At 34.2% G+C, this 10,000-nt stretch overlaps 1 protein-coding gene across 1 annotated transcript in view; it reads left to right on the plus strand.

Annotated features, from left to right (window-relative positions):
• The window catches only part of LOC136849435 (uncharacterized), a 149,723-nt gene that overhangs the window by 102,682 nt on the left and 37,041 nt on the right, over window positions 1–10,000 (plus strand). The window lies entirely within an intron of this gene.

Raw genomic sequence — 10,000 nt, forward strand, 5'->3', positions numbered from 1 at the left:
TCTATATGAATTTGCTTATGTGGTATAACTTAAATGATTGCGATTTCACAAGTATTTTATATAGTTGTTGTTTTTCAGTAGGAATTTGCTTCCGTGGTATAACTAAAATGTTTACGATTCCACAAGTATTTATACATATATTTTTGGGAATTTGCTTGCGTTGTATAACTAAAATGATTACGATTCCACAAGTATTCTAAATAGTTTTTGTTTTACTGTAGGAATTTGCTTGCGTGGTATAACTAAAATGATTAAGATTCCACAAGTATTTTATGTTTTTTTTCTGCAGGAATTTGCTTGCGTACTATAACTAAAATCATTACGATTCAACATGTATTTTATAACTAAAGTATCAAGTTATTTCCCAGATGGAAAAAATTGATTTTTATAAACATTTCCTTACATGGTGCACTAATTCCTACAGGAATCTAGATGCCATTATAACCAAAATTGTTACGATTCCGAGTGCATTCTATAACTAGAATATGAATGATTTCCCAGACAAATGGTGGATTGATTTTCATAAATTCTTTCCTAACAAGGGACACTAATTCCCATAAGAATCTAAGCATCATTTATAGTAAAAAATTTTTGTCATCAACAAAGCAATTTTAAAAAGTATGTTATTTAATGTAATTTACTTTTAAAAAACAAAAATTAATTTATGTTCAGGACACTTGTAAAATATTAAATCGTTCCTTCTTCGATTTACAAAGAAGTAGTTAGCTTTAGCTAGCCTTGTGTTGGCACGGGCTCTTGCTTTTTACACAACAAGGCTGAAAACGATCAACTTTGTTACTGAAACATGGAGTTAAACCCCCTTAGAGTTTTTCGCTCCTTCTCGGCAAAATCCTTTACGGTTTCATCTTGAATAATTACACCGATAAATACGAATTCAGCTGAATGGAAGCTATAGGAAAACCACTACCAGAATATAGCATATGCCCAAACAAACAAAGAAACAAAGAAACAAACATCTGCTTTTCAGCATTACATCTTTTCCCACTAACAAGGGGTGGCTCCTGGCAAAATGGTAAGACAGCGATCACCCAAACCTTTATACTTTTAATAACTCAATTGCCGGTGGTTTATCCCGTGCAGGATAATTCATCACATCAGTCAGTTCATATACAGTTAGTGATCGTTCATTGGGATACCCCTTATCCATACACACAAAGCCATTCAGTTTATATATATTATATATATATATATATATATATATATATATATATATATATATATATATATATATATATATATATATATATATATATATATATATATATTTATACAAGCCTAGAAGCAAACATAACAATTTAAATACAGTTGACAATATAAAATGAAAAAGTAATTACATAAAAATTATCAAGTAAAAGAAAAAAGGAATATCTAATTTAGCTAATCGAATCCTGCCCTCACAGAGAGAGAGAGAGAGAGAGAGAGAGAGAGAGAGAGAGAGAGAGAGAGAGAGAGAGGTTGGGGAAGCAACTCCTCCCTTCCCCCTCCCCTCTCCCCCCCTACCAAAAAAAAAGATACGAAAACAACGGAATTAAGGTGGGCAAAATGGAAGGACAAGAAAACTCATTACTATGCAAATGAGAGCAATGCCTAGAGCCTCATAGCCTAACGTGTCTGACGAAAACATCGAAAGAATTCCCATTCCTTTTTTCCTCCAATACCCCGTGAAATGAATACCTTCGCCAATTCCGAGCCTCTGACAGACTCTTCGAGATTTCATTAGCCTAGCAGATAGCGGCGTCTGCCGTCAGCGACTCGGCTTAATCAGTAATGACATCTTGAGATGACGGTTTTTTTTTTTTTGTAAGTGTTACGTATACCCGAGCAACAGGTATTGTTAAAGACGTGCAAAAGTATGCAAAAGATGGTATTGCTTTCCAGTTAGAGTCCATAATTTTGTTCCTAATGCCTCATTGCGCTGAATGTATTCATTTTCATTGAGTGCTTGTGTGTATGTGTGTGTGTGTGTGTGTGTGTGTGTGTGTGTGTGTGTGTTCGCGTGATTTGTGCACAAATTGAAACACAGGTGGCGAGGAAAAATTTCCATTTGAAGTTTCATATTGGTACCGTGTAAACTGGTTCTCTCTCTCTCTCTCTCTCTCTCTCTCTCTCTCTCTCTCTCTCTCTCTCTCTTTCTCTCTTCTCTCTCTCTCTCTAACTCATATATATATATATATATATATATATATATATATATATATATATATATATATATATATATATATATATATATATATATATATATATATATATATATATATATATGTATAAAATTACATTTATTAATATATATGTATATATATGTGTGTGCGTGTGTGTGTGTATGTGCGTTCACAAGATTTATACATGTACACGAATGCGCATCCATTCGCCTTGCGTTCTTTTGTATGATTCAATATCAGCAAAATCTCACTTAGGCACGAGTGCCCAATTTTCTCCGACCGCAATATGCGTCCTTGTGTCTTTGTATTGTCACTCACCAAAGCTCTCCCGTTCTTTGTCCCAACATCTTAGGCTTCCTTACGCCCCCGCCTTTCCTCCTCCCACCTACCCCTTCCCCCAAACAAATCATCCCCCATGAAGAATTTCACGAGGAACCCCAGTTCACAAGTTTTGAGGACATTGACCTTTCATAATACATGCAATGCAAAGAGGAATCCACGAATGTTTCCAGGGAAATTGACTTCTCATAACTCTTTTAACACAAAGGGGAATTCACAGCAGACGTTTCCAGGGACCTTGACTGCCCTTTGACTTCACATAATTCATGAAATACAAAGAGGAATTCACAAAGGTTTCCAGGGACCTTCACGTTTCATAATTCTTTTAAATCAATGAGGAATTCAAAAGAAAATCTTTCCAGGGACCTTGACTTCCCCCTTGGCTTCCCTTAATTCATGCAATGCCAAGAGGAATTCACAAATCTTTCCAAGGACCTTGACTTCCCATAATTCTTTCAATACAAAGAGGAATTCAGAAATGTTTCCCGGGAGCTTGGCTTCTCATAATTCTTTCAATACGAAGAGGAATTCACAACAAACATTTCCATGGATCTTGACTTCCCCTTGACTTCCCATAATTCATGTAATACAAAGATGAATTCACAGACCCTTCCAGGGACCTTGACTTCCCATAATTCTTTTAATGCAAGGAGGAATTCACAAACGTTTCCAGGGACCTTGACTTCCCCATGACTTCCCATAATTCTTTTAATCTAGGGAGGAATTCACAAACGTTTCCAGCGACCTTGACTCGCCATAATTCTTTTAATGCAAGGAGGAATTCACAAACGTTTCCAGGGACCTTGACTTCCCCTTGACTTCCCATAATTCATGCAATGTAAAGATGAATTCACAAATCTTTCCAAGGACCTTGACTTCCCACGATTCATTTAATGCGAGGAGGAATTCACAAACGTTTCCAGCGACCTTGACTTCCCATAATTCTTTTAATGCAAGGAGGAATTCACAAACGTTTCCAGGGACCTTGACTTCCCCATGACTTCCCATAATTCTTTTAATCTAGGGAAGAATTCACAAACGTTTCCAGCGACCTTGACTCGCCATAATTCTTTTAATGCAAGGAGGAATTCACAAACGTTTCCAGCGACCTTGACTTCTCATAATTCTTTCAATTCAAAGATGAGTTCACAACAAACGCTTCCGTGGACCTTGACTTCCCCTTGACTTCCCATAATTCATGCAATACAAAGATGGATCCCCAAGCGTTTCCAGCACTCCCAACCGCTCCCAAAACCTTCCCGATCCCCGATACAAAGGAGAACGCTCGTAAAACCCAATAACGTTGTATCTCCAGACTATTTCTTCGGCGCCCTGATAAGGAAACGGGGCGATTTGTATACAACTTATCGGTCCAATATTTCACCTTTTCAAGGAGCAGAAAAGTAAATAGACCTCTCGAGTGGAGGAAATTGCGCGGCAGTTCCCTTCCTTTATTTTCTGAGAGGGCGAAAATGTGAGGGAGCGGTTGCGCTGTACAGATGAGCACGGAAAATAATAATAATAATAATAATAATAATAATAATAATAATAATAATAATAATAATAATAATAATAATGCGCTGCACAGAATCGTTTTTATTAGATGATATTTGGAGCTATCATCCATAACGTGAAGTGCTCTCTCTCTCTCTCTCTCTCTCTCTCTCTCTCTCTCTCTCTCTCTCTCTCTCTCTCTCTCTCTCTAAGCTATTTGACAATATGAAATAAAAGGTAAACTTTAGGGGAACTAAGATGTTATAGCTCTAAGGCGGAAATTTTTACAGCCATTTGTAATACAGGAGAAACAAAAATTGTGTGAATAATATGAAATGAAATAGAGAGCTGTTGTTGTCTCTCTCTCTCTCTCTCTCTCTCTCTCTCTCTCTCTCTCTCTCTCTCTCTCGCCAGCAATGAGTTCCAGCAGTCTTAAAAGAAGCATTTGTTCCGGACATAATTAAAGTGAACATCGAAAGATTACAAAAAAGCAAGGCATCTAATATCATAAGAGAGAAATGAACCAATATCATATGAGAGAAACGAACCAGTAACATATGAGAGAAATGAACCAGTAACATATGAGAGAAATGAACCAGCATCATATGAGAGAAATGCACCAATATCATATAAGAGAGATGAACCAGTATCATATGAGAGAAATGAACCGGTATCATATGAGAGAAATGATCCAGTATCATATGAGAGAAATGAACCAAATGAACCAGTACAATCATGAGTGAGAAATGAGCCAACATATCAAGAGAGAAATGAAATATCATATGAGAGAAATGACCTAATATCATAAGAGAGAAATGAAATAATATATGAAAGAAATTACTTAATATCACAAGAGAGAAATGAAATAATATAAGAGAGAAATGAATAACATCACATGAGAGAAATGACCTAATAACATATGAGAGAAATGACATAATATCATATGAGAGAAATGACCCAATATCACACGAGATAAATGAACCAGTATCACATGAGAGAAATGACCCAAAAGAAACGTATTTAAAGAGTATACCACCTTCTCCCCTCCCTTCCTCCCTCCCTCCCTCCCTCCCTCCTACTCCTCTGTCTTCTGGAACAATCCCAGAAGCCTCGGAGAGAAAGAGAGAGAGAAACTGCCAAATCAAAGCTCTTTTCTCGTTAAGAAATAAACGCAATCTTTTTCGTTTTTCCCCTCAACTGCTCATCGAGGCCCCGGAGAAGCATTTCACTTCCTCGTCTCCCCTTTATTTATATATATATATATATATATATATATATATATATATATATATATATGTATATATGTATATATATATATATATATATATATATATATATATATATATATATATATATATATATATATATATCGTCCTGAGAGGAGAACGAGGCCGAGGTCGTATCTCTGGGAATGAGGGAACGAAAGTATAATCGGATGGAATAGGAGGAAGAGTGATAAATGAGGAAGCAGAGGTTAGATATGATGTGTTTTAGGTAGGGTGACTCTGTTGGGTAATCTGATGTATACACGTATGTAGGACATGAAAAAATGAAATGATATACTGTATGCTACTGCTATGCTTACAAAGCATATGCTTTGAAAGCATTATTTAAATAAGCGTCATCCAGCATCCCTATTAAAACTGACTGCTCTCTTCTGGTTTCTGTTTAGCCCCAAAATATTTCTCTTGCTGAAATTTACTGTCAACATTTTCAGAGTCTTCCAGTTTCCAAGCCAATAAGATACTCAACAGTCATGGAGTCGTAACACACATTTGTCCAAGACCCACTTTTGCACCAAACCAGTCACTCTCCCGCCTGCATATTCTTGCACATGCTTAGCTTACTTTATACAAACATTCAGCTGGTCTTAACAACTTATTTTCCACATATTTTAATACATGATTAACTTACTTTATATAAACTTGTAATTGCTCTTAATAACTTATTTTCTGTACAGTACATCTTCAACAGTCTCTGCATTGCCTATGTATCGATTCTATCTAAACCCAGTCTGCTTTTCAACTATTATTCATACAGTCAGCTGCCTTAATTCATTAATCAAAATCCATCCATATAGCTTCCCAGGAATACTAAGCAATATCATACAAATACAGTTCTTATTGTTGCCTCCACGACTTTTAGTTTTAATCACATAACAATTATTCCTCTACCCATTATTCGGGAACATTTCCTTCATCCAGACATACCTTACTAAACCTGGTCAGCAACTCAATCATGTCACCACCAAGGTACAGTAGCACCTCACTCGTAATCCCATTCTTCAGACTCTTAATTGCCTCCTTTAATTCCCGTTCAGTTACTTCTACTAAAGCACCATGAAAGTTATGATAACACCTTCCACTCTTGCATTATTCAGCTCAGCTTCTCTCCCATCTTCCGCAATTCAACAGTTTTTCCAAAGTACTCACTCCATCGAGCCAGGACTACATTCACATTAGACTTAATATCTCCATTTCCATCTCTCATTCTGGCATCCATTTGTTCTCTGACCCTTCCCTGCGCCATTTGCATTTCGGATTTCCAACGTTCTATTATTCAGATGCCAGCGAAGGCAGGAGAAAGTATTATACTGAAGTCAAAATGAATTTACCTTCCCCATGATGACGTGATGGAGAGTGTTTGTTAACGCCGGAGTGACCGAATGCTGCAATTTACAAAATAAAGTAGTTCTAAAAGAGAAATCTTTTTTTGTATGTTTAGGAAAGCTGGAGGATAAGATTTTCGCGAAGCAGAAACAAAAACACATGTAAGTTTTGGCAGGATGACCAGTAGCATACTCTCAGACACATCCATACACGAACAGGAATACACGCACAAATACGTACATACTTACAGATATATATATATATATATATATATATATATATATATATATATATATATACATATACATAAATACATATAACACATACACACACATGTATATATATATGTATATACTGTATATGTATACTGTATGTATATGTGTGTATATATATACTATGATTTATGGTCTCATTTTCTATTTATTTATGTTTACAGCTTCTTAGCATTTTCTGAACACATGTTAGTGGAAATAATTTCATGCATTCATACATACGATTATACGCACATCTATCTATCTATCTATCTATCTATCCATCTATCTATCTATCTATCTATACATATACATATCTGAAAAATGTACACATGTGCGTGTATACACTGCACACTAATCGCTTATTCTCTTTAAAACATATAAAAAAATCCAAGGATCTGATCCTTCTTCGTGAAAGACTACGAAGGATATTCTACGATAAATCCCCAGGAGGTTTCACTCCGCTCCTCTCAAAGGACGGAGGGGAGAGAGAAAGTACTTGGTCACAGATTTCAGAATACAGTACTGTTCGTTATATATGCAGTATGTACATACGTGTGTGTGTGTGTATATCTATATCTATCTATCTATATATATATAGACACTCCCACTTTTATATATATATATATATATATATATATATATATATATATATATATATATATATATATATATATATATATATATATATATATATATATATATATATATATATATATATATATCTATATATCCCATCGAAGCAGATCTGGGCCTTCCACCTTTCCTGGTGCCCAAAGGGAGCCGGCTGATTTTCCAAAAGTGGTACGAAGGATATGTACTGTACAGGCCATTTTCATGTTTCGTGACGAACAAATTTAGTATTTTTTAAAACAACGGTAATTTTTTAATATCATAGAAGTGATTGTTCGTCGTGGTAATTCATAACAAAGTAACCTTTTTCAGGAAGTATATAAAGACCGCAAACAATTTTCTGTAAAATATATAATCGCAATTCTCATCTCCATTCATATTAGGTAATCAAATAGAAGACGCTAATGCGGCTTCAGGATTGACAGATACAACCGAAATTGTCTAGGATACACATCTTAAGAAGCTAACAACAATAAAGAAATAAAATAATAAAGTCATGAAAACTAAATTAAAGCAGAGCAAGATAAATCCAAAGCCATGAAACAAAATACAGCAAAGCGAGGCAAAAGTAAAGCCATGAAATAAGATAAAGCTGAACATGACAAAAACAAAGCCACGAAAGACAAGATAAAGCAGAACATGACAAAAAAAAGCCAAGAAAATCAAGATAAAGCAGAACATGACAAAAACAAAGGCAAGAAAATCAAGACAAAGCAAAACATGACAAAAACAAAGCCAAGAAAATCAAGATAAAGCAGAACATGACAAAAACAAAGCCAAGAAAATCAAGATAAAGCAGAACATGACAAAAAAAAAGCCAAGAAAATCAAGATAAAGCAGAACATGACAAAAACAAAGCCAAGAAAATCAAGATAAAGCAGAACATGACAAAAACAAAGCCAAGAAAGACAAGATAATGCAGAACAAGACAAAAACAAAGCCACGGAAGACAAAATAAAGGAGAACGAAGACAAAAGTAAAGCCACTCAATCAAAATGTAAAGCCATGAAAAAAAAAATAAAGCAGAACGAGACAAAACCAAAGCCACGAAAAACCAAATAGAGCAGAAAAACACGAAAGTGAAGCAAATATGAATACAAAATTTTCAGAACTTCAAACTGCGTCAAAATTGTTAAAAAAAATATAAAAAAACTGAAAACCTGGAGACTTCTTTGCGCCCTTACTCATAAGACAGCATGACACCGAACGCCAATTAAGGCCCCCTTCAGAATGTCAATACCGCCTTCTTGCTGATACTCTTGACGTTTGAAAAAATACAGAATGATTCGTTGCCAATTTCGGGTGTGATTTTAACGAACGTATCTTTCTTTTCACTGGCTAAATATGAAAGGCGTTAAACAAATTACTTTTCTTCTCGTAAAGTATCCATGAATTGCATTAATTTATTGCATTAAAATAACGAATAAAATGTTATAAAAAATATCATATTTTGGTTCTGGTAAAAATCCTTTTTTCCCCCAGAATTACTTGTAAAGTATCTCTGAATTATATTAAGCTATTCCATTAAAATAACAACTATAATATGATTGATAATATTTTTATATTTTATACAGAAAAAGTGCGGACGGACAGACAAAGCCGGCCCAATAGTTTTCTTTCACAGAAAACTAAATATGTATATTTCATTCCACGTTTGTTTAACTCCAGGAAAAAAAATGTAAGTTATTCTTAGTTATTCTCTGTGTTAATTTGCAGTAACTTTCAATGTCGCTTTCAAGGGCACAGGAAGTGGGAGCGGAGATCCCCACCCCGTCCCGGGTCCTTCCCAAATCCCCGAAATATTTAAAGCGGATGGGCCCATGGCAATGTTGATATTCACGAGGTCGTGATGAAGCTTTGGTTTCCTTGACTGTCGACGACACTGGCGCAGATCTTTACGCTGGTATATGTTATCGACGGTGCAGGGTGTGTGTGTGTGTATATATATATATATATATATATATATATATATATATATATATATATATATATATATATATATATATATATATATGTATATATATATATATATATATATATATATATATATATATATATATATATATATATATGTATAAATCAAGAAATTTCCCTTGAAATTATTGAAGTATTTGCGGACCAATTTTTGTTTTATGTATAAGTGCTTCTTTCAAATTATAAAACAATAATTCAGCTTTATTCGGCATAAAAAACACAGAATATTTAAAAATTTATAAAATTTCCTGTGTTTTTATATATATATATATATATATATATATATATATATATATATATATATATATATATATATATATATATATATATATATATAAACTTCAAGATAAACCTATTATAAACCAAAATCAGCAGCAACTGCAAACATATCAGTAATTACAATAATAATATTGAAATGAAACAGTTGACTCAAATAAGCGATTCTGACGGAATATGTCTTCGCAAATCTAAAAAAAAATTATTTTAATGAATAACAAATGTTAGTTAATCTCACAGAACA

The sequence above is a fragment of the Macrobrachium rosenbergii genome, chromosome 21 (assembly GCF_040412425.1).
Source record: "Macrobrachium rosenbergii isolate ZJJX-2024 chromosome 21, ASM4041242v1, whole genome shotgun sequence".
NCBI lineage: Eukaryota > Metazoa > Arthropoda > Malacostraca > Decapoda > Palaemonidae > Macrobrachium > Macrobrachium rosenbergii.